Source organism: Corythoichthys intestinalis, chromosome 6 (genome assembly GCF_030265065.1).
Source record: "Corythoichthys intestinalis isolate RoL2023-P3 chromosome 6, ASM3026506v1, whole genome shotgun sequence".
Lineage (NCBI taxonomy): Eukaryota > Metazoa > Chordata > Actinopteri > Syngnathiformes > Syngnathidae > Corythoichthys > Corythoichthys intestinalis.
This window is the reverse complement of record NC_080400.1, coordinates 58,752,779-58,776,417: the sequence shown is the minus strand read 5'-3', so window position 1 is coordinate 58,776,417 and position 23,639 is coordinate 58,752,779.

Sequence of the window (23,639 nt, the reverse complement as noted above, 5' to 3'; positions counted from 1 at the left end):
AGAAGCACGGGCCGCGGAGGGGGGGTGGCAGTAATATCACACTCTTGTTTAGGTATGAGCCCAAAAAGTAAAGCTAATTACATTTATAACTCCTTTGAAAGTCTAGTACTATCAATTATAGATGCTATCTCGAAGAACCAAAAACCAATTCTTTTCATAGTGGTTTACCGTCCCCCTGGTCCCTACTCACAGTTTTTGGTAGATTTCTCTGACTTTTTATCCAGTATTTTGCTAAGATGGGATAGAATTATAATTGTAGGGGATTTTAATATACATGTTGATGATGACGGCGACTCTCTTGGTAAGGCTTTTAATGACCTACTAGATGGGACTGGCTTTATTCAAAATGTAAATAAACCAACTCAAAGTCACGAGCACACCCTGGACCTGATTTTAACCTACGGTATGGAGATAGTGATCTTAGTGTCCATCCCCACAACCCTGTACTGTCTGATCATTTTCTAATTACCTTTCAGTTTGTGCTTCAAGATAATCCGTCACTAGTGACCAGAACTCAGATGAAAAGGACATTATGTGATCGCTCTGTTTCAGAGTATAAACAGATAATCCAGCCAATATTTGCCTCTATGTCATCTGATTATGAAGGAATAATGTCTGGCCCTGCTGTTAATGACGAGTTTGTTGATAGTTTTACGTTTACTCTTCGTACTACACTCGATATTGTCGCTCCCCCCAAATTAAAGTTTGTCAAGCCGAGACGAGCCTCTCCCTGGTATAATGCTGAAACACGCTCTCTTAAACAATCGGCACGTAAATTAGAAAGACTTTGGCACCGTTCCAACACAGAGCACACTCTCTCTGCCTGGAAACACAGTTTTGTGACCTATAAACAGGCCTTGCATACGACTAAAACCAGATATTACTCATCCTTAATAGATGAAAACAAAAATAATCCTAGGTTTCTGTTCAGCACTGTTGCAAGGCTGACGAACAGTCACAGCTCAATAGAACCTTATATCCCAACCACCCTTAGCTGTGATGACTTCCTAAAATTTTTTAACAATAAAATCGCAACTATTAGAAATAAAATAAATGAATTACTTCCTACTATTAGGTCTGAGAAAGTGTCGACAAAAAATTCAGAATCTCCTATAAACCCCTCTAAAATATTAAATAACTTTACCACTGTAGACCAAATTGATGTAATTTCAATTATAATGTCCTCCAAACCATCAACATGCCTCCTAGACCTGATCCCAACCAAACTTTTTAAAGAGACCCTGCCTCTAACTATTGATAAATACCTCATTAGTTACTGGCCACATGCCGCAGTCCTTTAAATATGCAGTTATTAAACCGCTTTTGAAAAAACCCACTCTTGATCCTGATATTTTGGCCAATTATAGACCTATCTCTAATTTACCATTTCTCTCCAAAGTCCTTGAAAGAGTGGTAATTCAACAGCTCTGTCAGCACCAACAGGACAATAGTTTATTTGAACATTTCCAGTCTGGCTTTCGAGCTCATCATAGCACTGAAACTGCATTAGTCAAAGTAACTAATGACTTGTTACTAGCCGCTGACGTTGGATTAGTCTCTATCCTGGTTCTGTTGGACCTGAGTGCAGCCTTTGACACAATCGACCATAATATCTTATTGCAGAGATTAGAATGTGACATAGGCATTAGAGGAGCAGCCCTCTGCTGGCTTAAATCAGATTTATCTAATAGGTACCAGTTTGTCAATGTAAACCAGCAATCATCACCGTACTCTAGAGTTAGTTATGGTGTGCCGCAAGGATCGGTCCTCGGGCCCATCCTGTTTGCGCTGTATATGCTTCCTCTAGGTAATATCGTCAAAAAACATAGCATTAACTTTCATTGTTACGCTGACGACACACAACTGTATTTATCAATTAAACCTGAGCAGATCAGGCAAGTGGACAAACTAAGCACCTGCGTTCGAGATATAAATACCTGGATGAGCACTAACTATCTTCTACTTAATCCTGAAAAGACAGAAGTCCTTATAATAGGCCCGAAAAGTGTGAGAGACTCTTTAGCTGCCCAGATAGTCACTCTGGACAATGTAAGTGTAGCCTCTAGCACCACAATTAAAAACCTTGGAGTTTTATTCAACCCTGACTTATCGTTTAAAGCTCACATTAAACAAACCTGCAGAACGGCCTTCTTTCACCTGCGCAACATAGCCAAAATTAGAAATATTTTATCTAAAAGCGATGCAGAAAAATTAATTCACGCGTTCGTTACATCGAGATTGGATTACTGTAACTCCCTACATGCAGCTTGTCCTAAAAGTTCCCTAAAAGATCTTCAGCTTGTCCAAAACGCAGCAGCAAGACTTTTAACAGGAACCAATAAAAGAGAGCACATCACCCCTGTGCTCCAGGCCCTTCACTGGCTTCCAGTCGAGTTTAGAATTAAATTTAAAATCCTCCTTCTTACATTTAAGACCATTAATGGGTTGGGGCCATCTTATCTCTCCGATGCTCTGGTTCCATATCGCCCCAACAGAACACTCCGCTCTCTGAATGCAGGTCTACGGGAGTTCCCAGAGTTTCTAAAAGTACTGTCGGAGCTAGAGCCTTTAGCCACCAAGCCCCAATTTTATGGAATCAGCTTCCAGCTAATATAAAAGAAGCCGAGACAGTCTGCACATTTAAGATTAGATTGAAAACGTTCCTATTCAACAAAGCTTATGGTCAGGCTAGTTGAAGTCGGAGTAGACTCAAAGTTAGGTCTAAGCTGCACTAGAAGCTATAAAGCTGGGGGAAGTACAGCCACTGAGTTCTATCTCCTTTTTCTCACTCTACCTACCACTTATCTTACTTTATTTCTATTTTCCAATGTTAATATCTAGTTGTCTAGTCTCTTCATCACTAGTCACCCGGTGTCTCCTTTCCCCCCTCCCCAATGGGGAGGGGCTATTTTTCAGCTGCAGCCTCCTGACTTTCCGGACCCCACGCTGGATGGACGTCCTCCACGCTGGATGGACGTCCTCGTTGCTACCCCCGTCCCATCTGGCTAGATGGACCGCTTCTTGTTCCTTCACTCCACTGCATCTTTACAGACTGTAACTTAACCTGCTAATTCCGGGTAGCGGTCCTGGGGCTTCCTGTCTATCCGTCCTGGGAGTGGATCTCTCCTGACTGTGGTACTTCCCAAGGTTTCTCATTTTTCTCCCGAAGACTCTGGAGTTTTTGGAGTTTTTCCTTGCCGACATGGAGGGTCAAAGGATGGGGGAAACCCAGGACTTGAATTTATTTATTCATCTTTGTTGCTTCATTTGCTGTTTCTGATTGTGTATCATATTGCTTCTGCAAAGCCCTTTGAGACAATGTTGTTGTGATCTAGGGCTGTTATGTTACAATATGGATCCAAACACAGACTTTGAAATTAGAAGTATTTATTACAAAAACGAGAACAAAGGGAGCACGCCAAAGTAACGCGAGTAAGAAAATACAACTGAGAGAGCACGCTAAGTAACGCGGGTAAGAAAATACAACTGAGAGAGCACGCTAGAAAACGCGAGTAAGAAAATACAACTGAGAGAGCACGCTAGAAAACACGGGTCAGAAAATACAACTGAGAGAGCACGCCAAAATGGCGTGAATATAACAGTACAAAATTACAATTACAAAATCCCAATAAAACACAAAAGTAAATGAGATCAAACCAGAACACGATCGAAGAATGTCGGGAAGCACCAAGGGTGACGATGAGCACACAGCGGTAAGCAAAGCAGGTAACAAGCAAATGCAATAGTCCGACACTCGCAGACGGTGACAGGAGTCCTTAAATAATGAGTGCTCCAAATGTGCCACAGGTGTGTAGCACAGCCCCGCCCATCCAGCTGCATAATGTGCTGGAAAGGAAAGAAAAGAACTGAGAAGGCACATAAACATGACAGAACCCCCCCCTCAACGGACGCCCCCTGGCGGACCACCTGGTTTCAACGGATGGAGGGAGTGGAAATCCCGCAGAAGTGACGGGTCGAGAATCCAGGAGCGGGGTACCCAGGAACGTTCCTCAGGGCCGTAACCTTCCCAGTCGACCAGGTACTGCACCCCCCTACCCCTCTTCCTGGAATCGAGAATGACACGCACCGTGTACACTGGTCCACCGTCGACTATGCGAGGAGCAGGAGGAGGCACTGGCGGAGGGTTCAGAGGACAGGTGGAGACAGGCTTGAGCAGCGAGATGTGGAAAACGGGGTGAATCTTCATCGAGCTGGGAAGCTTCAGCCTGACTGCGACAGGGTTCACCACAGAGTCCACCGCGAAAGGGCCCACGAATCTAGGGCCTAGCTTCTTAGAAGTCCCAGCAAGGCGTAAATCCCGCGCCGACAGCCAGACCATCTGGCCCGGACGATAAGCTGGAGCGGGTCTCCTATGGCGATCAGCAATCAGACGGTTGCGGGCTGCCGTGCGGACAAGTGCCGCCCTAGTGTCTCTCCAGACCCTATGGGCTCTCCGCAGGTGCACCTGGACAGATGGCACAACGACCTCGGCCTCCTGAGAAGGGAATAGCGGCGGCTGGAACCCATATGCGGTCATGAATGGTGACCTCCCAGTGGCTGAGCAAACGAGGGTGTTGTGAGCGTACTCCACCCAAGGGAGGTGTGAAGACCAGGAAGCTGGGTGCAGGTGACAGACGCAACGGAGGGCGGCCTCCAGCTCCTGGTTGACCCGTTCCGTCTGCCCGTTGGACTGAGGGTGGTAACCAGAAGACAAACTTGACGTGGCCCCCAAGGCCTTGCAGAACGCTGCCCAAACCCGGGAGACAAACCGGGGGCCCCTGTCGGAGACGAGGTCACACGGGATGCCATGAGTCCGAAACACGTGCGTTACCAGCAAGTCAGCGGTTTCCAGAGCCGAAGGCAACTTTGGGAGAGCGACGAAGTGTACCATCTTGGAGAATCTGTCCACCACTGTCAAGATGACGGAATGACCCCTGGAGCGTGGAAGGCCAGTGATGAAGTCAAGTGCAACATGGGACCAAGGGCGAGATGGAACAGGCAAGGGACGCAAGAGTCCTGCTGGAGCACGGTGGACTGCCTTGCCCCGAGCGCAGACGGAGCAAGCAGAAACATAGTCCATGACGTCCTTTCGCATATCTGGCCACCAACATTTTTGGGAAAGTAGGAAGAATGTGCGGGACACACCCGGGTGGCAGGCGAACTTTGAAGTGTGACTCCACTTCAGCACTGCTGCACGCTGAGCAACTGGAACAAATAGCCTGCCAGCAGGACAGCCTCCAGGCACCTTAACGCCTTGCAGGGCCTCTTCCACAAGCCGTTCGACCTCCCAGCGTAGCGCGCCGACTATCAGGTTTCCAGGAACAACAGGCTCCTCCGAAGGCTCCTCCCCCGCTGGCTCATGAAGCCTTGAAAGTGCATCGGGCTTCCCGTTTCTTGAACCTGGACGGTAAGTGATCACGTAGTTGAATCGCGTCAGGAGTAATCCCAACGGGCCTGACGTGAGTTGAGACGCTTGGCGGCCCGAAGGTATTGCAGGTTCTTGTGGTCGGTAAGTATTTGGAACGGTACCTCTGTGCCCTCCAACCAGTGCCTCCATTCCTGCAAAGCCTGGACTATAGCGAGCAGCTCCCTGTTGCCCACATCGTAATTCGCCTCGGCAGGGGTGAGGCGGCGGGAGTAGAAGGCACAGGGGTGCAGTTTCTGGTCGACTGAAGACCTCTGGGACAGGATTGCCCCCACTCCGGAACTCGACGCGTCAACCTCGACCACAAAAGGAAGATCTGGGTCAGCATGGACAAGGACGGGAGAGCTCGTGAATGACCGTTTAAGTCTTACGAATGCGGCCTCTGCCACTGGAGACCACACAAAGGGGCGTTTATTAGAGGTCAGCCTGGTTAGGGGCTCAGCCCTCATACTATAATTTCGGATAAAACGCCTATAAAAATTGGCAAACCCAAGGAATCTTTGTAATTGCTTACGTGAAGTGGGAGTCGGCCATTCTGCTACTGCCTTAATTTTAGCTGGGTCAGGTCGTAGCTGCCCTTTTTCCACAATAAAACCAAGAAACTGGATTGACCCTTGGTGGAACTCACACTTTTCAGCTTTGACAAACAGTCTATTTTCTAGTAGTCTTTGCAGAACCATGCGGACATGCTGGCGATGTTCCTGCAGGCTTCTAGAAAATATCAGAATGTCATCCAAATAAACAAAACAGAACACATTTAACATGTCACGCAATACATCATTTATGAGGCTCTGAAAAACAGCAGGTGCGTTAGTTAGGTCGAAAGGCATGACCAGGTACTCGAAATGCCCGAGCGGGGTTTTGAAAGCGGTTTTCCACTCGTCTCCCTCACGAATCCTGACTAAGTGGTAAGCGCTGCGCAAGTCTAATTTGGTGAATACTGTGGCTGATTTCAACGGAGCAAAAGCCGAATCCAACAACGGCAGCGGATATTTATTTTTGATAGTGATCTCGTTGAGACCCCGATAGTCGATACACGGCCTAAGACCCCCATCTTTTTTGCCGATGAAGAAAAACCCCGCCCCCAAAGGAGAAGATGATGGGCGAATAAGGCCAGCAGCCAAGGAAGAGGAGATGTATTTCCTCATTGCCTCTTGCTCCGGTTTAGAGACCTGGTATAATCTAGAGCTAGGTAACGCGGCATTAGGCAATAATTCAATTGCACAGTCGTACGGACGGTGCGGTGGCAGGGTCTTGGCACGCTCTTCGCTAAAAACGTGCTGGAGGTCATGATATTCGGCCGGAACATTCTCCGTTTGACCAGGAAGTAAACATGCAGAACGTAAGCAGTGCGCATAACAAAATGTGCTCCACGTCACTACTTGTGTCTTGGCCCAATCAATATTAGGGTTATGCACTTTTAACCAGGGGAGCCCCAGTACAACTGGAGCCGATTTGCACGGCATCACTAAAAAACTACGGATCTCAAAATGATTACCGGAAAGCTTTGTTTTGAGCGGAGGCGTAATAAATCTCACGTCTGCCAGGGGTCGCCCATCGAGATCCAAAACCTTTTTAGGCCGAGCTAGTTTTATCAACGGACATTTAAGAGCGTCAACAACACTTCGGTCTATAAAGCAGTCATCCGCCCCCAAATCAACTAAAGCAGTAAACCTAAAATTAATCCCACTATATGACACCTCTCCCGGCAGTTGCAGTCTCAAATCACCTCGAGGGTGTATTGGTTCATTTAATTTGTCGCGAGGCAACTCGTTCGATGGACTGCGGTCATGCCCGAATCTCGTTCCCCCTTGGGCGAGGGGAGCCCCAGCGGCCGAAGATCCGAAGGCGACCTGAAGGGATCGCGTCACAGGCGGCGACATGGTGCCCCAGCAAGCCGCAGTACAGACACAAGCCCGTTGTCATCCGTCTCCGTCGCTCCGCTGCAGAAAGACGACCGCCACCGAGTCGCATAGGCTCCACTCCTGTCGAGCCTGGACCCCGCGTCGGCGTGGAGACAAATGACGGCTCGACGAAGCCATCTGCACGGTCCGCTGTCGGGCCGCCCCGCAGCGAAGGCCAACGACGTCCCCGAGTCTCCATGGCTCGTTCCCTCTCGCGCTCCTTCAGACGATTGTCCAAAAGCACGGACAGAGAAATCAGGTCCTCCAGACCCGATGAATCATCCCGGGCCGCCAACTCATCTTTGACAGCAGGCGACAGCCCCCGCCGAAAAATACCACAAAGAGCCGCTTCGCCATAACCGCACTCCGCGGCCAAAATGCGGAACTGAATGGAGTAGTCCGCCACAGACAGATCGCCTTGAAAAAAATCCAGCAGGCGGCTGCCTGCCTCCTTGCCTTTAACCGGATGGTCAAAAACCCTCATAAACTCAGTCTTAAAAGTCTCGTATGACTGACGGATCGTGGGTGTAGAGTTGCTTACCGCCATGGCCCACGTAGCAGCTTTACCGGCGAGGAGACTCATGGCATATGCTACACGGGAGCTATCACTCGCATATGTGTATGGCTGTTGGTCAAAAACAAGGGAGCACTGGTGCAAAAATTGTCGGCAAGCACCGGGTTCTCCCTCATATCGATGGGGGTGTGGCAACACCGGCTCCCGAAAGGACGCCGGCGGGCCCATCGAAGAGGGAGGGAGCTGATCGGGCGCCACCGCAGCGTCAACTACGCCACAAGACTGTGAAGGTGACGTCATCTTTTCTACTCGTGTAATTAGCGAGCCGATCGCGTTTGCTAGTTCACGCAGTGACTGTTCGTGCTGGCTGATCACGTGACCGTGACAGGCGATTAGACGGCGAGTACTTTCAGAAACTGTGGGATCCATGGTCGGACTATTCTGTTATGTTACAATATGGATCCAAACACAGACTTTGAAATTAGAAGTATTTATTACAAAAACGAGAACAAAGGGAGCACGCCAAAGTAACGCGAGTAAGAAACTACAACTGAGAGAGCACGCTAAGTAACGCGGGTAAGAAAATACAACTGAGAGAGCACGCTAGAAAACGCGAGTAAGAAAATACAACTGAGAGAGCACGCTAGAAAACGTGGGTCAGAAAATACAACTGAGAGAGCACGCCAAAATGGCGTGAATATAACAGTACAAAATTACAATTACAAAATCCCAATAAAACACAAAAGTAAATGAGATCAAACCAGAACACGATCGAAGAATGTCGGGAAGCACCAAGGGTGACGATGAGCACACAGCGGTAAGCAAAGCAGGTAACAAGCAAATGCAATAGTCCGACACTCGCAGACGGTGACAGGAGTCCTTAAATAATGAGCGCTCCAAGTGTGCCACAGGTGTGTAGCACAGCCCCGCCCATCCAGCTGCATAATGTGCTGGAAAGGAAAGAAAAGAACTGAGAAGGCACATAAACATGACAAGGGCTATACAAATAAAATTGAATTGAATTGAATTGAGCAAAGCATTCGTGTTAGCATTAGGCTAATGCTGACGGCGAGCGTCCTCTTAAAGCCTCGGACAACTTCTTTTACATACAGTTAATGGCGTCAAGGTGGGTATAACTAATTGAAAATAATGTACTGTTTTCCTGCTGAGTGTACGCCCCCCTACCCCTAATAAAAACGCTTTTGTTATTTCTCATTTTTTCATAATTTGTTTTATCTGAGTCTTATATATGGGTACCATCGATAGAAAGACATGTAGTTCTTAATAGATAAATGTCAGAATGAGTTATGATAATTTCATATTAAAACCCCTCTTAATGTTTTCGTTTTAAGAAAATTTGTAAAATTAGCATAACTAGTTGGTCACCATTGTTGTTGCAAGCAATGCACTTTGGGCAGTGACGTCACTGGGCCACGCTGCCGGACTCCCATGGTGTCACTCTTTAACTACATTAACATGTCGTCGGTTCTGGCCTTCCAATTTGAACCCGAACAAAAACATTAATGAGTACGACAGCCCTGTCTATATTTCACAAAACGAGCAGCAAAAGCAGAATGAAAAAGAAAGACTGGATGAGACGAGAGTAGCACAAAAGCGGTAGTGTTCATGTGTCCAGTTCGCCAGTGACAGGACTCTCCTGCTCTAGTGACGGAGCAGGAGAGTGTTTGATGTCAAAAAATGTTTGCAGATCTTCACGGTAAACCTCACCTCGGCAGGCACGGTGGCTGAGTGGTTAGCACGTCTGCCTCACAGTTCTGAGATCAAGGGTTCAATCCCGGGCTTCGGCCTTCCTGTGTGGAGTTTGCATGTTCTCCCCGTGCCTGCGTGGGTTTCCTCCGGCAACTCCGGTTTCCTCCCACATCCCAAAAACATGCATGGCAGGCTGATTGAACACTTTAAATTGTCCGTAGGTATGAGTGTGTGCGTGAATGGTTGTATGTCTCCTTGTGCCCTGCGATTGGCTGGCAACCAGTTCAGGGTGTCCCCTGCCTACTGACCGTAGTGAACTGGGATAGGCTCCAGCACCTCCGCGACCCTCGTGGGGAAAAAGCGGCGTGGAAAATGAATGAATGAATGGCTCACCTCTTCAACATGCCCTCTCCGTCTCCTCCCACCTGTTCACCAGTCGCTATAAATTAAAGTGACAAATAAAACACTTCGGATTATTGTTATTATTAGTAGTAGTATAATTCATTTGTTTTGCGATGTGTTATTGCTATGAGTAATTGTACCTGCAGTATTTATTAAGAATTTAGCGTGGGTTTTTGGGGCTGTGGAACGAATTCATCAAATTATAATGTACTCTTTTGGAAAAATCCTGCTCGTCATACGACCATTTCAACTTACAAACCAGGTCCTTCAATGAATTAAATTCGTATGTAGAGGCACCACTGTACTAGAATAGTATTCAAGATTTTAGTTATTTCACCTTTTTTTGCTAAGTATATAATTCCACATGTGTTCATTCATAGTTTTATTATATTCACTGATAATTTACAATGTATATAGTATATGTAATGTGTATAGTCATGAAAATAAAGAAAACGCAGGGATGAGAAGGTGTGTCCAAACTTTTGGCCTGCACTGTACATACATAGAGTACATACAGTTCCATACAGATAAGGCATCCGTGGGCATACATAATAACATCCCCCAGTTGGGTCCTTGAAAAGGACCCTTAGCACTACCGCCTAACTACTTTATTTTAATCACGTCATATATTGAACCTATATGAAATATATAAAGAAAGTATAATCTCCCTTTACACTTTAAATGCAGAAAACATATACTGCATATGATTGTATATATTCATATATGAAAGGAGTATATCTTTAAAACGGACATATAGTTAAAAACTTCAAAACTCATATGAAACATCCATAGAAAATATCATTTGTCATTTTTGTTTTATACCATATACATAATTTGTACTTGTCTCAAACTCAGATCCATTAACCATTTTGTATGAAAAGAATGCAGAAGTGGTCACTTTCGAGAGGAAATCAATCGAGAGGAATAGTATTAGACTTATAAAGATTTATTACTGGAATTCATGTACATTTTTTAATGTTTTTTCTCATTTTTTTTCCATATGGGTGGGCTTTTGTGGGTGTGGTTGGGCGACTGAGGAGTGGTTGGGAATGTATTTAAGGATTAAGTCAAATTGTATTATATTTTGAAAATATTTTAGTTAGGGCTGTCAAAATTATCGCATTAACGCACGGTAATTAATTTTTTAAATTAATCACGTTAAAATATTTGACGCAATTAACGCACATGTCCCGCTCAGACAGTATTCTGCCTTTTGGTAAGTTTTACAGCAAGGCTTTTTGTGCTGTCTAACAGCGAACTCTTGTGGTCGCTTTGCGACATGGTTTATTGTGTTCTTGCCAGTTGAGTATGGCTGCACGACGTCTTGGGCTGACGCCTACGTTGTAATGTTGTGCTTACATGATCCTTGGACAAGATTTGTCCGTAAGTATGGTTGTTGTAAAGAATGTACATATTATGTTAGTAAGGGAAATGTTATATTTTTTGTATGAGACGCTTTTTATGTTTAGTGAACCTGTATAGCGTGCTAAGCTAACGTTGTTGCTAATGCAATGCTTGTGTACTTTTTTTTTGTAGTTTTACGACGGTCTAAAGAGGACAATGGTTTGAGGCCATTTTATTACGACGGTCTAAAGAGGACAATGGTTTGAGGCCATTTTATTAATAAATCAGATGAAAAAGGAAGAAGTCTGATTATTAAGGCGTCGTTCACTAGCTGTCTAGCTTTGGAAAAAGTAGACGCTTCGGAGTGAGGACAGCATAGACAGATTTAAATGACAGTAGAGTGAAATGCCCACTACAGTCCTTATGTACCGTATGTTGAATGTACAGTGTATATATCCATCTTGTGTCTTATCTTTCCATTCCAACAATTTATTTTACAGAATATATATATATAATTTACAGAAAAATATGGCATATTTTATAGATGGTTTGAATTGCGATTAATTGCGATTAATTACGATTAATTAATTTTTAAGCTGTAATTAACTCGATTAAAAATTTTAATCGTTTGACAGCCCTAATTTTAATTTAGTCAGTCTTTTGTGTACTGCTGGCGGGTGCCCAAATCCCACTGGCAGAGGTGGATAGAGTAGCCAAAAATTTCACTCAAGTAAGAGAAGCATGATTTCCTGATAGTATGATTCAAGTAAAACTAATCAACCCAAAAATTTACTCAAGAACAAGTAAAAATGTATTCTCTGAGGATATTCAAGTAATTAGTAACTGCTTACAGTGTCTGATTCTTTCAAAACAATGGTATTTTTCTTTTTCTCAGCACAACATCAATATGAACTGTTATTAGACTGCACTATAACCTATTATGTGACCATAATAGGCCAAAAAAAGGAAAGAAAACATATTTCCTACCATTAAATTAAACGATCATTTCGCCGGTGTTCCATGGTCTTTTTTTTTTTTTTTTTTTTTTTTAATCTTCCGGTGTTCCATTGTCTATCGATGCCTTCCGAGTACTATTGACCGTATGTGAATTTTTTGCCGATTTAAAGATGCCACATGATTGAACAGGATGTCGTGAGCACACCGGCTGCAAGCATGTGTATGGTTATGGAACTCTACTGTTACGTCTGAGTGGTATAATATAGTCATGTGATTATTGTTGCAACATCTCATTGGTGAAAGTGGTAGAGCCACTATTGGCTCTACTCTTACACTCACTCTTAGAAGTACATTTTTCTCCAAAAGTTCCTCAAGTTAAATGTAACGAAATAAATGTAACGTTTTACTACCCACCTGTGCATACCACTCATAGTACTTGCTTTTTACTTGCATTTTATTGTTCTTACTATTCACAAAAAGCATGGTTTAAATGTTAATTAGTTTTAGGGACAATGAGCAAAAAGAGCTAAACGAAGAATAAATAGTATCCCTGGACAAATCCTCCTGTAATAATGGATTAATGTGCAACACTCATTTTACCCAAATTTTGTACAAAAACTAAACTGATGTATTAGTTAATTATTTACATTATTTAAGGCTCACACAAACTACATGATAAATTTGACAAATTGTGTCATAAGCTACTTGATAACATGACACTCAGATCATTTAGTTAATGCGTAGTAACTGTTTATTACATTACAATGTATAGTAGGGCTTTCTTCTTTTAATAACATCTGGACATAAGTCACAGCTCTATACTGATATTATAAATGTTTTATGGTGCGGTCACACAAGCTTTTGACATATTTCTATGCACCTAATTATCAATTTATTACCATAGCAACCCACATTACGTTGTGATTTTAAAGCAATTAATAGCTTTTATAGCAATCGCTTATCTGGGATGTTGACTGTTTGATGGCGACTGCTCAGCACGCAGCATTTTCTCATTAGATTATTTCAAATTGCAAACACAACATATGAGAAGGCTCATTTACTTAAGTGTTATGGTTGAATTTATCTATGCAAGGCTTTTATATTGCTGCAAAGTGTCTCTCTATATCTTTTTTAATGCCCCCACCAACACGCACACCCGCCCACACACAAATTAATTTGTAACATGATTGTGGAATAAACATTGTGACAAATGAAAAGGGTTGATTTGATTAACACTTGCGCATTTTAATGAAGTGATTCTTTCATAGAGGATCAGATATCCGTACAGCAGAAACTTGGCATTTGATTCCTGTAAAGCCAAACAATAACTACTATTGCAATATTACTGCTAGTATGAAGCACGAGTTCCTATTTGCTCATTTTTTGTTTGGTGTTGTCAGGTATCGCGGGCGGGCAAGGTGGACCCAAATGCAGGGAAATGTAGGCGAGGCAGATGAATGGTGCAAAAATAATTTAATTAAAGCCAACGAAAAACAAAGTACAAAACAAAGGATGTGGTAATCAAAAGATAGCACTGAGGCAAACAAAACTAACACTAACAAAAGACTGTTTTTCAAAAACTTACACGGAACACGAGGGTTTTGAATAATGCTGACCAGAACATGGACGTGAGACATTGACGTAGACAGGCTTTGACAATGACGCAGAAAGGAGTGAAAAGAAAATGGGAGCTTATATACACACGCGTAGACAAGGGGTAACGAGACAACAAGGAACAGGTGGGCACAGGAGGATAGACTGGGAGAAGGCACATCAGGTGAAATCAATTGGCAATCACAGGGACAAGTCACACTAGGAGAAAACAAACACAAAACCTAACAGCACCCCCCCCTCAAAGGACGGATCCCAGACGTCCCCTAGAAAACACAAAGACCTAAACATGGCGGGCAGAAAGAGGGCCCGGAGGAGGGAGCAACGTCAGCCCATCAGAGTTAGTCAGGCGGGCGACCTGGTCGCCAGACATGGGCCAACCGCACGGGTCAATCGGGAGGGCGCCCGGGGCGCCAGACGTTGGGTGACCGCATGGGCAGATCAGGCGGGCGTCCCAGACAAGGTAGTGCTCGGTCGTCCATGCCGCCACGTCGTGGCAGGAAGCGGGGAGCAGCATTGTCGGGGCGAGGGTCAGGAACTAAGTCGTAATGCTGACCAGGAACAGAGTCGGAGTCGTCGTGCGGACCAGGAACAGAGTCGGAGTCGTCGTGCGGACCAGGAACAGAGTCTGAGTCGGGCGGACCAGGAACAGAGTCGCTGTCAGAGTCGGACGGACCAGGAACAGAGTCGTCGTCAGAGTCGGGCGGACCAGGAACAGAGTCGTCGTCAGAGTCGGGCGGACCAGGAACAGAGTCGTCGTCAGAGTCGGGCAGACCAGTCTGAGTCTGAGTCTGAGTCGTCGTCTGCTGGCGGGACGGCGTCTGAGTCGCCGTCGTCTACCGGCGGGACGGCAGCGGAGTCGCCGTCGTCTGCCGGCGGGACGGCAGCGGAGTCGCCGTCGTCTGCCGGCGGGACGGCAGCGGAGTCGCCGTCGTCTGCCGGCGGGACGGCAGCGGAGTCGCCGTCGTCTGCCGGCGGGACGGCAGCGGAGTCGCCGTCGTCTGCCGGCGGGACGGCAGCGGAGTCGCCGTCGTCTGCCGGCGGGACGGCAGCGGAGTCGCAGGAGTCTGCCGGCGGGACGGCAGCGGAGTCGCCGGAGACTGCCGGCGGGACGGCAGCGGAGTCGCAGGAGTCTGCCGGCGGGACGGCAGCGGAGTCGCAGGAGTCTGCCGGCGGGACGGCAGCGGAGTCGCAGGAGTCTGCCGGCGGGACGGCAGCGGAGTCGCAGGAGACTGCCGGCGGGACGGCAGCGGAGTCGCAGGAGACTGCCGGCGGGACGGCAGCGGAGTCGCAGGAGTCGGCGCGGGTGGCACTTGAATGCGGGGAGTCGGCGCGGGTGGCACTTGACTGCGGGGAGTCGGCGCGGGAGCCACTTGACTGCGGGGAGTCGGCGCGGGAGCCACTTGACTGCGGGGAGTCGGCGCGGGAGCCACTTGACTGCGGGGAGTCGGCGCGGGAGCCACTTGACAGCGGGGAGTCGGCGCGGGAGGAACTTGACTGCGTGGAGCCGGCGCGGGCCCATGCCGTCGGCGCGGACGAGCACGCCGAGGCTTCCATACGGTGTTGGATGGCAGACTGTGTGGCACATTACTTGGTGGGATTGAAGGAGGGGTGAAGGAACTACGGCCCTTACCTGGGCGCCCCCGCTGGCCACCACGCGGAGGTCCAGTGTAGATGGCCAAACGGGAACCCAGGTAAGGGTCCAGAGAAAAAGGCTGGGAAGGGGACGTGGAATGACTGAGGCGTGACAAAAACTGAGAGGGTGAAGAATAGGGCATGGAATCAAAATCTGGGTCGGAGTCGGTGTCAGGAAAAAAATCATATGAATTGTGATACTCTTCAAAATCAGAAAAATCTGAATCTAAAAAAACGTGGCGAGGCAGAACATAATCAGGGGAACGGGCGGATGGTCGTCGGCGTGCACGCCGGTGCCGGATTTTTCCCGCTGGGTCCACAAGTGGTTGCGTCATTCTGTCAGGTATCGCGGGCGGGCAAGGTGGACCCAAATGCAGGGAAATGTAGGCGAGGCAGATGAATGGTGCAAAAATGATTTAATTAAAGCCAAAGAAAAACAAAGTACAAAACAAAGGATGTGGTAATCAAAAGATAGCACTGAGGCAAACAAAACTAACACTAACAAAAGACTGTTTTTCAAAAACTTACACGGAACACGAGGGTTTTGAATAATGCTGACCAGACCATGGACGTGAGACATTGACGTAGACAGGCTTTGACAATGACGCAACAAGGAGTGAAAAGAAAATGGGAGCTTATATACACACGCGTAGACAAGGGGTAACGAGACAACAAGGAACAGGTGGGCACAGGAGGATAGACTGGGAGAAGGCACATCAGGTGAAATCAATTGGCAATCACAGGGACAAGTCACACTAGGAGAAAACAAACACAAAACCTAACAGGTGTTATTAGGGCTCCAGACGAGCATTTTTTACTGGGAGCACAGTGGCCCCTGACTTAAAATTTTAGGAGCACAAGCAGAAGATTCAGGGCTCACACTGTAAATCGACATGAAGTTTTCCACTAATTTCACCGTTTAACCGATAAATACTTTCATAATAAATGCATAAAACTACAAACTTCTGAATCTACAGTTTATTCTCAATCAGTTTTGACATCAACCAGTACAGGTAGTCCCCGGGTTACAACGTACTCGACTTTACAACACCAGAGCCTTGTCCGGCATTTTGTCTAGTCTGTTTTTTAAAGTCACATTAACTGTACCTTATTGTACCTCACAGTATTTTATTTTATACTTTATTAAGATCTCGTGTTCTGTCCTCACTAAACGTGAAGTTGTTCAGCTTAGACAGCAAACAAGGCAATTGTGCTTTTACTTCTCTTTTGACAATTTGTAAAGCTGTAACACACATATGTACACTTATGTTTAAAACCACACACATTTTAACAATAAAACACTTGATACAAAACAATTGGTGTTCAAACATCCATCTAGTCCAGGAAAATGTTAAGAATGTTTGCAGCATTGTTGTCCTCCTACAGAAAGCATATCAAAACAAAAACTATCTTTCCCTCAACCATCTTTTTCCATTTTCAAACATTTTTGAAAATGCTCCAGGGAGCTACTAGGGCAGCGCTAAAGAGCCGCATGCGGCTCGCAAAACACGGGTTGCCAGCCCCCGATCTAGTCTAATCAATATGTAAATTTATTTAATTAAATTAGCTTAAACGCTACGAATGCTAACGCATTTCCAATTCTCATAGCAAATTGCTCACACATAACTCCACAAACTGCATGGAATGAATTCATCTGGCAGACCAGATCATCTACACATCGTCCCCGTCAGGGAAAACCATGAGCTAGACGGTGAGGAGCCAGCACGGCCACTTGATGTCGAGTAGCCGGCACAGGCAGCCGGGACGTCGGCACGGGGCCTCGGGCAGCTGGGTCATCGAGATGGGACCATACCGTCTGTGTGGACGAGCAGGCCGAGGCTTCCGGACGGTGGTCTCAGGCAGACTGTGCGGGACGTAACATGGGGGAACTGAAATTTGAGGAGGATTGTGGGCAACACAGCCCTTACCTGGGTGCCCCCTGAGGCCACCACGGCACCAGTCAGATGTAGATGACCAACCGGGAACCCAGGTAAGGGTCCGAGGAAATAGATGGGAAGGGGACGTGGAAAGAAGGAGGCATGACAAAAACAGAGGGTGAAACAAAGGGAAGTAAAATCATGGTCTGAGTCATAATATAGGAGATCATATACAGTGTATCACAAATGTGAGTACAGCCCTCGCATTTCTGCAGATATTTAAGTATATCTTTTCATGGGACATCACTGACAAAATGCCACTTTGACAGAATGAAAAGTAGTCTGTGTGCAGCTTATATAATAGAGTTTATTTATTTTTCCCTCAAAATAACTCCTTTAATATCTAAACCACTGGCAACAAAAGTGAGTACACCCCTATGAAAAAACGCACATCCCTAAATGTCCAAATAGAGTACTGCTTGTCATTTTCCCTACAAAATGTCATGTGACTCATTACAGGAGTGCTGTCAGCATTGCTGCAGATTGAAGAGGTGGGGGGGTCAGCCTGTTAGTGCTCAGACTATACGCCGCACTCTACATCAAATTGGTGTGCATCCGCCATCATTATTTTTTTAATAATATTTAGTTGGCACCAAGTGAAAGAAGCTGGCCTCGTCTACGGATCATCAGTTAAACAGGGGTGTCCAAACGTTTTGCAAAGGGGGCCAGATTTGGTGTGGTAAAAATGTGGGGGGCTACCTTGGCTGATTCACGTAGAACAATATATTTAAACAATTTTTAGCAAGCCCTTCTGTGTGTCACATTTGCTTTATTTATTTATTTTTTTTAATTCATAATTTCAACAATCTCGCCTTTGTGGCATTCTCTTTCGACACTCGGGCTCTTGCGAAATACTGCTGCTGTGAAATTAAACTAGCTTCAAGTTGCTATAATTTCTCGCTGCGTATCTTCCTTGTAATGTCATACATGTCAGCATGTCTTGTTTGGTAATATCGCGTCACATCGAGCTCTTTGAAAACAGCGACTGTCTCTTTGCAAATGAGGCAGACACAGTTGTTGCGTATTGTATTGAAGAAATAGTCCAATATCCACCTATCCTTGAAGCGTCGGCCATCGCAGTCAACTTTTTTTTTATTGATTGTCGCCATTTTAGAAAATTGAAAGTAAAGGGTCACACGGGGTAATGTTGCTTAGAGTGCTGCTCTTAAAGTTTTTCAAAGTTTCGTGAGAATAGGCTGAGTTTCTGTGGACAAGATAGTTGTAGATATCAGGGTAGCAGATGTCAGGCAGAGACTGCGAAGACAGTGGGTCGAAAAATATCGATTTAGGCATCAAATATGGATCTGGCGAATGGATAGACAGAAGCTTTTCCACATAACGCCTTTTATTCAACGCATTCAATGAGTTTACAGCATCTGAAAGCACCGGGGCTTCCATGAATTGCATTATAAATTGCACGACAAATTGAAACCATTGAGAATACGGATAAGCAATGACGGACAATATGGTGGCCGGATACAGCGACACGTCATTGTGTGACGTTGGGGAGTGGGGTGCGGTGAGTCTGGTGTACCAGGCAAGGGTGTCAGGGAATTTAAAAATGCTTCAGTAATAGCCGACAAAAAATACATAGTTCAAACAAAAGACCATGGTTACAAACAAAAGGTACCAAAACTTACTTTTAAACTTAGAAAAATGAACATGAGGGCTTTGACGCAGGAATAGACACGGGGATAGACATGAAATCGACAATGATGCAGCAAGAACAGACAGCACATAGGGAACTTAAATACAGACAGGTTAAAATTTCTGACAAATAAGAATGAGCCTGGCCATTAACAGAATTAAAAACAAACAGCAAATGTTTGAAATCAATTTTAAATGAATTGGAAGCGAAACCCCGCCTAGTTCACGCCCGCCAACCGAGTTTCATGAGCCAATGACAGTCCAAGGGGAACAACAGTGCAAGAATTAAATAAGTAAAAAGCGGAATAAATAAATGTTGAAATAAATAAATACATAGTGAAATAATTAAATTCATGTTGAAATAAATCAGTAAAATGGAAATAAATGTTGAAAAAAAAAAAAAAAAACATTGAAATAAATAAAAAAATAATATATGAATAAAATATTGAATTAAGTATAAATTAAAATAAATAAATATTGAAATATAACAAATATTGAAAAACAGTGTATCACGAAAGTGAGTACACCCCGCGCATTTCTGCAGATATTTAAGGATATGTTTTCATGGGACAACACTGACAAAATGATACTTTGACACAATGAAAGTAGTCTGTGTGCATCTTATATAATAGAGTTAATTTATTTTCCCCTCAAAATAGCTCAAAATATAGCCATTAATATCTAAACCCCTGGCAACAAAAGTGAGTACACCGCATGGAAGCTACGTACATCCCTAAATGTCCAAATTGAGTACTGCTTGTCATTTTATGTCACATTTTATAATTTATTTAATTGTGTATTTATTTATTTATTTTATTTTTGCACTCCTGGTCCTTATGGGATTGAGGCTCTTTATGACCGGGGATCTCCAGAGGTTAAGTCACTTTTAAGGTAACTGTGGAAACACCAAGTTATCAGGTATTGAGATGAATTACTCTCTTAAACAATACTGCACATTAAACCTCTTTCACGTCTTGTGACTAAATGCAAGAACGACGTAAAATCATGTAAATATGAACCAAACCAGAGGAAACGACATGCTTTGGCAAAAAAAAACCAACCTTAAAATATATTTTCCATAGGGCCTCAGGTCTTTTAGCGTTAAGATCAATCAGCGTGGTTCCATTCATCAAATGGCTAGGAGACTTACTAATCCAGTCACAGTTGTTGTTTGGAGTGCACCCAAAGCAAACATCACACTGCAACTCATTGATCACCTGCTTCCCGAACAACAAAGTTGAGCAGCATTGACAGAACATCTTTGCAATATAGATTTAAGCATAAGTGATGTACACTCCACAGCTGACTTCAACAAACACTGTGTCTTCCACCTCATGTAGGTAACTACCTGTATTAGATCCACTAGTTAGCGCAGCAACACTAACCCATGTATTTTAGGGTACTAAGGGTACCTGCAAAAATCGGGATTATCGTGGGGTTGTTTAGTTGGGGATTTTGGGGGACTTTAGTGTTTGCTGCACAGAGCAGGGGATTGGGGTATGTGTTGTGTGCTCTGTGTCCCATGCCAAACGGTTTATTATTTGTTAATACAATTCTTTGAAATAGTATTTTTTATAGTCTATCGTTCTAAAAAGGTGTCACTGTTCAAAAAATTAGAAATGAAGGAACTCAGGTTGCTACCAAAATCTTTCACTATGATACAGTCTAAATTCACTGGCTGCCATTGAAGGAGGGAGGGTAAAAAAGGTAGAATGCCACCTGGATACAGGAGTATTTGAAGTACTTTCAGCATTGGTTGGCATAGCTAAGTGGTAGAGTAGTCAAGGTTGTGGGTTCGATTTCCCGCCGTGGTGACCTACCCTCGAGCAAGATACTGAACCCCACGTTACTCCAGATGCTGCGTCATCAGTAGGTAAATGAGCATATAGTGCCAAAGTGCTTTAAGTGCCTTGACGGTGGAAAGGCGCTATACAAGTGTAAATCCATTTGCCATATGTAGCAGGGTAGAGGTAAAATAAGGGGTCAGTTTATGGGAGGAGAGGAATATAGATTGTCCAAGCTGAATGTCCCCCAACAATGGGGTTAACTGAAATGTCTACAAGGGAATGTCCTACTGAGTAATTACAAAACCACCCATGTGACCTCGCTTTCTTGCCAACCCGTGTTAATAATCACTGCTCATAATGAAGAATAATCTATAGGTCTTTCAGGTTAAGGTCTTCAGCAACATTGCTTCAAGGAACAGTGTTAAAGAGAGCTTGATTTTTCAGTTGCTGTTACACGACTGCCCCCTTGTGAATGAGTGCATTGTTGCAATTAATGAGGATCTTGTACAGCAGGGTTCACCAAATCCGGACCTCGGGACCACTTTTCCTGTCATGTTTTCCATGTCTCCCTCTTCCAACACACCTGAATCAAATAATCAGGATCATTATTAGGCTTTCGGAGAGCTTTCTGATGATATCATCATTTGATTCAGGTGTGGTACGGGAAAGAGACATGGAAAACACGACAAATAACGCAGGACTGCTGGCAAATTGTAACTTGTTTTGCTGAAGCAAGCCGTCGCTCATTTTTTTTTTTTTTTTTTTTTACAAGTTTCATGTCAACTGATTTATATGTAATTGCAATTTGTAAGACAAGCACAAAGGAACAACATTGGCAAGCACAAATTCAACATTTTGAAAAGTATTTTAACCCTTTGATGCATAAGTGGGTCAAAAATGACCCGGTGAGGTTGTTTTCTTGAAATATCTTTGGAATGAAAATTTGCACTCAATTCATATTCCAGGTATTCCTCAAAAACATGTTTTGATACAATGCCATTCACATTTTTAACTTACCTTTCATACATTTGAAGAAATCGTTGGTATTGCTACCCTAAGCTTCCATAAGTGGGTCAAAAATGCCCCACATGCATTTTCTATGGAATCCAATAGAGGCAGTCGGACATCCGGGCATTTAATGACGTCAGCAGCCACAACAAAGCATCACCATATTGACAATGGGGTAAAAGACGAGTCACTTATAATAGAAACGCATTGAACTTTCGTCTTATTTGCCGTCTTTTTTCCGTCGGAATGGCTAAAAGTTGCTGTGTTGCGGGTTGTCACACAAGGAAGAGTTCGGAGCCGCATTTGAAATTCTTCATTCTTCAACGTGAGAAAAAAGGGAAAAACAAATGACTGAGCGCAATTAATCGACGAACAGTAAAAGAAGACGGTTCCGTGGACTATTTCCCCCTGACGGAACCTAAATCCAAGCACATTTATGTTTGCAGCCGACATTTTATTACTGGTGAGTTTAATCGATTATTTTTTTGCCCCAATTAGCTGCTTCGATTCAATAGACTAGGAAGTGGTTATTTTTACCTTAACTGGCAACTCGCAAAGAGTTTTTTTTCTTTTGTCGTGATGCTCTGATTAGTCAATCGGTATATTATTGGCCTGATGGGAATTGGCTATTATGTTGTGACGTACTGACGGCTAAATAAAGCTTGGAGGCGAATTACCGGTAACGGCAGAAATAATCACTTCGTATATAGTACCAGCTTTCTCAGTCCCACACAGTACATATTCCACGTAAATGATAAAAGTCAATTCACTGGGTGACTTTATGAGGTAGTTGTACATGTTTCCGAACTCCACTGCAGGCCATTCCTTTGTTTATCCAGCTATCAGCTGCGACTTTGTAGCGGCAGCTTTGTACGCCATTCATTCATTCATTTTCCATGCCGCTTTTCCTCACGAGGGTCGCGGAGGTGCTGGAGCCTATCTCAGCTAACGACGGGATGAGGTAGTTGTACATGTTTCCGAACTCCACTGCAGGCCATTCCTTTGTTTATCCAGCTATCAGCTGCGACTTTGTATCGGCAGCTTTGTACGCCATTCATTCATTCATTTTCCATGCCGCTTTTCCTCACGAGGGTCGCGGAGGTGCTGGAGCCTATCTCAGCTAACGACGGGCAGTAGGCAGGGGACACCCTGAACTGGTTGCCAGCCAATTGCAGGGCACAAGGACACATACAACCATTCACGCACACACTCATACCTATGGACAATTTAGAGTGTTCAATCAGCCTACCATGCATGTTTTTGGGATGTGGGAGGAAACCGGAGTTCCCGGAGAAAACCCACGCAGGCACATGCAACCTCGAACATGCAAACTCCACACAGGAAGGCCGAAGCCCGGGATTGAACCCTTGATCTTAGAACTGTGAGGCAGACGTGCTAACCACTCAGCCACCGTGCCGCTGCTTTGTACGCCAATAATCGCTAATTTTAAAATTGCATCGCCTCCTCGCGTCTGTCGGCAGTGACTCGTGATAATAGTAAGTCACGTTTAGGACGTTTTTAGGAAAAAGGATGCAAAACACACCTGAAATATATGAATTTCAGACGTTTGTCTATGGAATGTTTAGCTGTGCGTACCCCCTTCACAAAATGGCGACGCGATGCTAAGCGAGGTGACGTCATCGTGACATCACGCCGACTTCATATATAGTAAGTGTCACCCCTCAGGTAGATTATTTTAAACAGTGAGAGCAGATAATGTAAGTATTATCTTCATACAGTATTTTGTGTGTGTTTCTT